At 39.1% G+C, this 6,225-nt stretch overlaps 1 protein-coding gene and 1 long non-coding RNA gene across 3 annotated transcripts in view; one reads left to right on the top strand and one right to left on the bottom strand.

The window, feature by feature from the left end:
* Nucleotides 1–484: 484 nt before the first annotated feature.
* LOC135443050 (uncharacterized) lies at nucleotides 485–4,553 on the bottom strand. 2 transcript variants are annotated; one of them, XR_010438782.1, is made up of 3 exons: nucleotides 4,423–4,553; nucleotides 3,979–4,071; nucleotides 485–1,516 (listed from the first exon to the last, which is right to left on the bottom strand). It is a non-coding gene; the product is annotated as an uncharacterized LOC135443050 (long non-coding RNA). The 2 variants fall into 2 exon arrangements; XR_010438783.1 differs by having other exon boundaries at nucleotides 4,400–4,530.
* STEAP4 (STEAP4 metalloreductase) overlaps nucleotides 4,474–6,225 on the top strand; it is a 28,845-nt gene continuing 27,093 nt past the window's right edge. The window contains exon 1 of the mRNA XM_064703291.1: nucleotides 4,474–4,548. The gene's annotated coding sequence lies outside the window, so the exon portion shown is untranslated. The remainder of the gene's footprint in view (nucleotides 4,549–6,225) is intronic.

Raw genomic sequence — 6,225 nt, 5'->3', positions numbered from 1 at the left:
TGTCCTTCACTTCTCAAACACTTTCTTAGAAGATTATCAAAATGAAGCATGGACAGGCTGGATGAGGTTAATGATTTATATAGAAAGAATGAAGTCAGAATTTACTGTCTCCTCCAAAAACTCACCTATTCTCTAACTTTGGTCACACAGCAGCTCATCTCTGTATGTTTGGTTTTGGCTTGTGTTTTCACTTGCTGAGTACCGTAAAAAATTCTGTTTCTCTTGGTCTGCAACTTCAAGTGACCTGTGTTGCTCACTTACTTGCATACCCAGTGCTTCCCTCATAGGCTTCACGGATAAAGTACTGCACAAGAAAGAAATCTTAAGCTGTCAAGAATTCTAGAGTTATGTTCAGAAATGATCTGGATGTTCCCACCCAGTCAAAATTGACAGCAAACATTTACTGTCAACAGCTTCAGTTTGAGCACAAGGATGCAAGTGAACCATCACATGAAACAGTTCAAGTCAAATAAAGTTCAAGAAAGAAAGTTTGTTGACTTTATTTGAAAGGCAAATAGGATCCAATTGATTTTCTAACCACCTTTTTTTTAATCAAGTTCCACTGAAATTACTCTGAACTGTTTCCAATCAGACAATGCCATTGTATGGGAAATCCATGAGTTTAAAAGTGACACCTATATCTGTGATTTTGTAAAGGGTGATTTTTTTTTCCTGTTTCTGGGAAAGCTGATGTCAAGTCAGCTACCCCTAAACACTGAGGAATCAGTACTTCACTCTCAAGAAACAAAGCTTTGTGCAGCTTAAATGCCATGATAGGGACAAAGAATACAGCACAAAGCCTATGTTTAAACCAGGCTAGTGTGTACCCTGTTTTCAAAGAGAAATCCATTTACTCTGGCATGTCTGAGATTTGGGTTAACTAGTGTGCTTGGTGGTTTTCACCATCTCTAATGCATAAATCTTCAAAGACATGTTGACTTCCATCCTGAATACCTGTGTAATCTTGGACCTCAGAAAAAACCCCCAGAAAAATGATGTTCCTCTCTCTGTAAAGGCTGCACATAGCAAAGGCAGGCTTTACAGAGCTATTGCCAGAATTTTTTTTCACATGCTAAAACTTTAATGTATATTCCCAAGGCTTTACCTTCCCTGCCAAGGAAAACATAAAGCCAAGTGTATTTCAAACAGGGGTAGAACAGAGGGATACAAATGTTTATCAGAAGCCTTGAGGCTGCATTTATCAGTGAATTTCCACCAGCCTTTGGGGTGCCCTGTAGTGTCCCTGTGGGCATGCTGGCTCCCCTAGGGCACCAGGACTGCTTCTCTCAGGGGCACCATCCCAGCTGGATGTCCTGGGTGTCCCTGGCCCCAGGGTGAGTTTGCTGTCTGATGGAGATTCCACAGCACAAAGTGACAGGCTTTGTGACTCTTTTTCCCTTCTGGGCTTTTTTAGAAGGTTGTCATCTCTTCTTGCACTGTAACTATGAGCCTGGGGAAACAACCTCCTACAAACAACATGCAGCTTTGTAACACCATTGCTCTTTTTTCCTTTCCCCTAAAAAAAAAAAAAGAAGCACAGACAAGTGATGATAGGAAACAACAAATTAAAAAAAAATTAAAAATTTTAAAAACTGAAAAAGGAAGGGTGAAGTGTGAGAGATGGACACAGAGCAGAGCACACCCCTCCCATGTCCCTGGCCTTTTCCTTATGCATTCGAATCTTGAAATTTTTGGCACATATGCTTTGGAAGATCTTCCCCAGTAGTGCTTTCAAGTTTACCACTCCCATGTTATTAGGCTAAAATCAATCTTGCATTCAATGATACGAGCTATTTTCTGAAGCATCTCAGCCTCAGTAACTATTGTTGTAATAAGAGCAATGAGTAAATATCTCTCTGGACTTGGTTCCATTGTCAAATGCTCTAGAAATCCAGCTTGCAATCTCAAGAATATATTGAACCTTCAAGTCACACTCCATAACTGAAAAATAATGAAAAATGGCCATTGGCCAGGCTTTGTTTGGTAATTCTTTATGATTTATAATCAGTTTCAAACGGCATGGCCTTCAGTAAATAAAAATGTATGGGTTTGTTTATTTCCATGACTAAGATTAAATATTTTTTCCCCTTATGAGTATACCAAGGTTTTGCTAATTCATAAACTACTGCAGTCTCTTTTTTTTTTTATTTTTCCACATTGTTTAAAATTACCTCATCAGCATTTGCCCTGAAATCCTCCATGGAAAATTTACTTTAAACTCTGAAATGTCTAATTAATTCCTCCTATTTTTCATTTTCTTCAATAATTATATGTGAGATGATCATGACAGTGCTCTCAAGAAATTATGGTAGGTACGTATTTCTTTTTATAATTCAGCACCCAAATACTTTTGGAGAACACAAATTGTTGAATATTTTCTGGTGATTTACTTTGGTTTGTGCCAACGTTTTTCAAGTATGTTATTATTTCTGTTACATGGTATTTACATTGTTGTTTGTCCACCCTCAGCTCAGAAGCACAGTTTCTTTCCATGTCTACCCTGAGGCAGTATTTTTTCATCAAATCTAAATGTCATCTGTATAAATCTTACTAACCTGAAAGGTTGGCAAAATTCATCACAATTTTCCTCAGGTGCTAAATGCAGCCTAAATACATATCTGAGAAAAGAGTGCAGCTCACAAAGGTTTCAAAAATTTTTTAAAAAACCTCTTTAATTTTTGCTAATATGAACAGCCACCAGAACCTCTGTCACAGATCTCTTTTTTTTCCTTCAGGCCCATCAATGGATGAACAAGGAGTTTCATTTATCTTTCCTATAATTACAAGAATTATTTTGTCTGTTGTTCCAGAGCAATGAGCATATTCAAGTGCTCTTTAAAGCATTGCTTTACAATGTGAAGGGATCACATAGGTGTGTGAAATGTTGGACAACTCAATGATTTCCTGGTTTCTTTAGTATTCACAAGGTATTTATCCACTGGAAAATAGCCTCAAATTATTTTCAGATTTTTTGATCATGTTATTGCACAGGAAATCAATGCTTAGATCAACTTGGTGCACTGAATTGCACTGCACTTGCCCTTTTCCCCATCTATTATGAATTTGTACATTTATTCCTCATATAACTTCTGTGGGCACAGCCTTGTGCTTTTAAACTCTGCAAGTCAACTATTTTCCTCTCCATTCCCTTTAATTTAAGTGTAAAACACAATTCTTGGCAGCATCCTCATGTAAGGGTCACCTGCCAATGAACACTGCGCTGGCTGCCCCCAGACACATTCACTGCCTCACTGGACATTCTGAGCCAGGTCATGCACTCTGCACGTGCCAGGGGCACCTTGTTAAACCTTCCAAGCTCTTTCAAAGTGATATATCCCCTTTTTCTCTTCCTGGATCTCTTCCAGTAATTCAGGCATCAAACTGGCTTATGCTTTTTAGCACAGTGTACAAATGACACAGGCTATTCCTGTTCTAAATCTCAAACATGACCTGATCTCTTTTCTAGAACTCAAGCTCTCAAATATACTTTCTCCAGCCCTAGTGCAGTCACAGATTGTTCTGAATGAAACTTCTTATTGTCCTTTCTTTCTGTTTTTAGAAACTACCTCTGTGTTTTATATATTCTATGACTCTTTCCTCTTAGTGTGCTTTTCTAATTAGTTTCCAGCAAATCTCCCAAAGTCAAGATTGTGTAAAAATATTTTTCTTTTACTATCTTCCTATTTAATGTCAGAAATTGCTGGCAAGTCTAGAGTGGTATATTATTTAAATTCCCTTTCAAGTGACTTTTCAAACTTAGGAAATTTCAGTGCCAGTGGGACTTTCTTAGCCCCTTGCTCTTATCTGGATTATGATCTAGGTCAATGATGCTCAAGTCATCTCTTTTGAATTATGTCCCATTTCAAACAGATATGTAACATACAAAATTCACATCTACACAGTGGCTTATCCCTCAAAGACTCATTTCTCAACACTTATCCACCACAGACTCTGGCACCCCAGGATAGCTGCACTTACCAAGAATATCCAGAGAATTTCAGAGATCAGCTACTTTCAACCACTCCATGCCACATTCCTTTCATCCCAATGTGGCAATCTTCCTGTCCTTACCTACAGGTGGAATGGCACAGAAAAGCCAAGACATAGAAAAGCAGCTTTCCTTCCAGGCAAATATTTGTTGTTGTGCTTCTACAGCATTGCTGGCTTACACAATTCTGGTTAGTCTTACAAGAGTGGGGAAAGGCAGCCAACCCTTAGCCCTGGCCAATAGCCAAGGGGCAAGTCAGTGCCAGCATGATAAAAGCAACCACAGCTTCACCTCAGCTGTAAATACAAGGGCTGGGACTTTCCCTGAGACTTTGACGGGAAGCTCTTTCATCCCACACAGACAGAAAAGGCTTGCAACATCCCCTCACATATTCCTGCCCTGCACGCTCACCCTGGCTCCCTCTAGATAAATACCAGCTGGGCTGTCAGGGTTTCTGCGTCTGCTCCAGGCAGCAGGACCTCTCTGCAGCTCCTGAGGTTTCCCTTGGTCCAGGAAAGCTCTTGCTTGCTCAGGGGGACTGCAGCAGGTTGAGTGCACAGGTGAGTTTTACATGGATGACACAGGTTTCTCTCATTCCTGCAGGTGAGAATGGGGAGCAAAATGGCTAAACTGTCAACCTGAGAAGTTTAGGTGGGCCTGAAGTTAAATTTTTAAGTCTTTTGATGAAATTTTAGCCCTGCCTTTCCCTCTGCTAGACAATAAGACCAGAAAGCCAGGCTATGTCTCCTGGGTTTTTATTGACATCATACAATCTTTTTGTAGCTAAGAGGTGATGTAAGAAGCACTGAGAAATAAGAAAGTAATTTTATGTGTAAAGTCAGGACAAACCAAAACTTCAGATTTGTCAGTTAATATTCAGAGAGCTTACATAGCAGATAACAGGCTTATTTAATCTTCCAGAGGTGTTTGTTATAGCTATTGTTATACAGTGAAGAAAAAGCTTCTGCAAATAAGGATTGGTCAGTGAGGTTTAAATAATGAAGCTAGAAAGTGGATTTTCTTTCCTATGGCAGAGCCAAAATATTGGTTTGAATTTTAGCAGCAAGGGAAGGGTGCTGTTTTAGCCTGAATTATCAGGCTAAAAAAAGTTATCACTAATAAAAGTTGGAACTAATGATTTTTTTACTTATGGATTCATGTGTGGATTTCAAGTTCTGTCATTCCATTCAAGCAGCATACCAATTTTAATGCTGTTTAATATTTTATAAGCAAGGGGCTTCAATGCTGCAGAGAGAAATGGATTTTTCTTAAATATTGTCTTATACCAGCTCCACATTATTAATTCAGAGAACATTTGCAGCTGTCAGAACTGTTCTTCAGCTTTGATATAGGAAAATTTCATATCCTCTCTAAATCTGTAACGCAAACTGTCACTCAGACTGTAGGCCAATTTTTTCAAGTCTGTTAAGACTCCATAAAATGATGCAATTAGAGGAAGATGAAAATTCTTTTTTAGATGTGGCCTTTCTGAAGCTCCTAGATTTGTTAACAGCAATGATTTAGACTACCATGAAGCAGCACTGTAACTACATACCAAAATATTGCAATAATCATTGAGAAACCAAGCATCGCTGTTTTCTTCCTCCCCACTGGACTTTCCTCACAAAAATATATTAGGCACTTTTCATATTTGTGCATTTTTAGGCAGATGGTATGTTTTTTAATTACTTCTCCTAGTTACAGGCAGAAATGATAATCAGATGAAGTTCTACTTTGTGTTGAGAAATTATGAACAAAGTGTGTAGCCCACACTAGTAGCTGGTTCCAGAGCAGGAGCTCACTTGGGAATGAATCTGCTGCTCTCCACCATGTATGATTCCATGTCTCACATTGCAGAGCAGCTGAGGACAGGCAATCTTGGCTGCTCATGGGGGAAACAAACCAATCTCACAGCTAATTGCAGCTAAGCTCACAGGACCAGACCAGGGCTACTCCAAAGTAAAAACCCCATCAGCGTGGGCGCTGGGTGCTCCCTATAAACCTAGTCTCTCAAAACTACAGACAGCAGCTGAGACTTTCAGGCAGGGTAATTAAAATCTACATATTTTAAGGTCTCCTTCACTGCTCCCTAGTCTATTTCTTATTTAAACCACTTTATTTGGTAACTTCAAGATTTGAGCCAACATTTCTTCGTTTCTCATCTTGGTTGCTGAACTAGCAGAGTGAAACTGCCAGATTTTCAATATCTTATTTTCTCTGGGACTTTTTAGAGGCAT

Source organism: Zonotrichia leucophrys, chromosome 2 (assembly GCF_028769735.1).
Source record: "Zonotrichia leucophrys gambelii isolate GWCS_2022_RI chromosome 2, RI_Zleu_2.0, whole genome shotgun sequence".
NCBI classification, from domain to species: domain Eukaryota; kingdom Metazoa; phylum Chordata; class Aves; order Passeriformes; family Passerellidae; genus Zonotrichia; species Zonotrichia leucophrys.
This window is presented reverse-complemented; position numbering and strand designations above follow the sequence as displayed.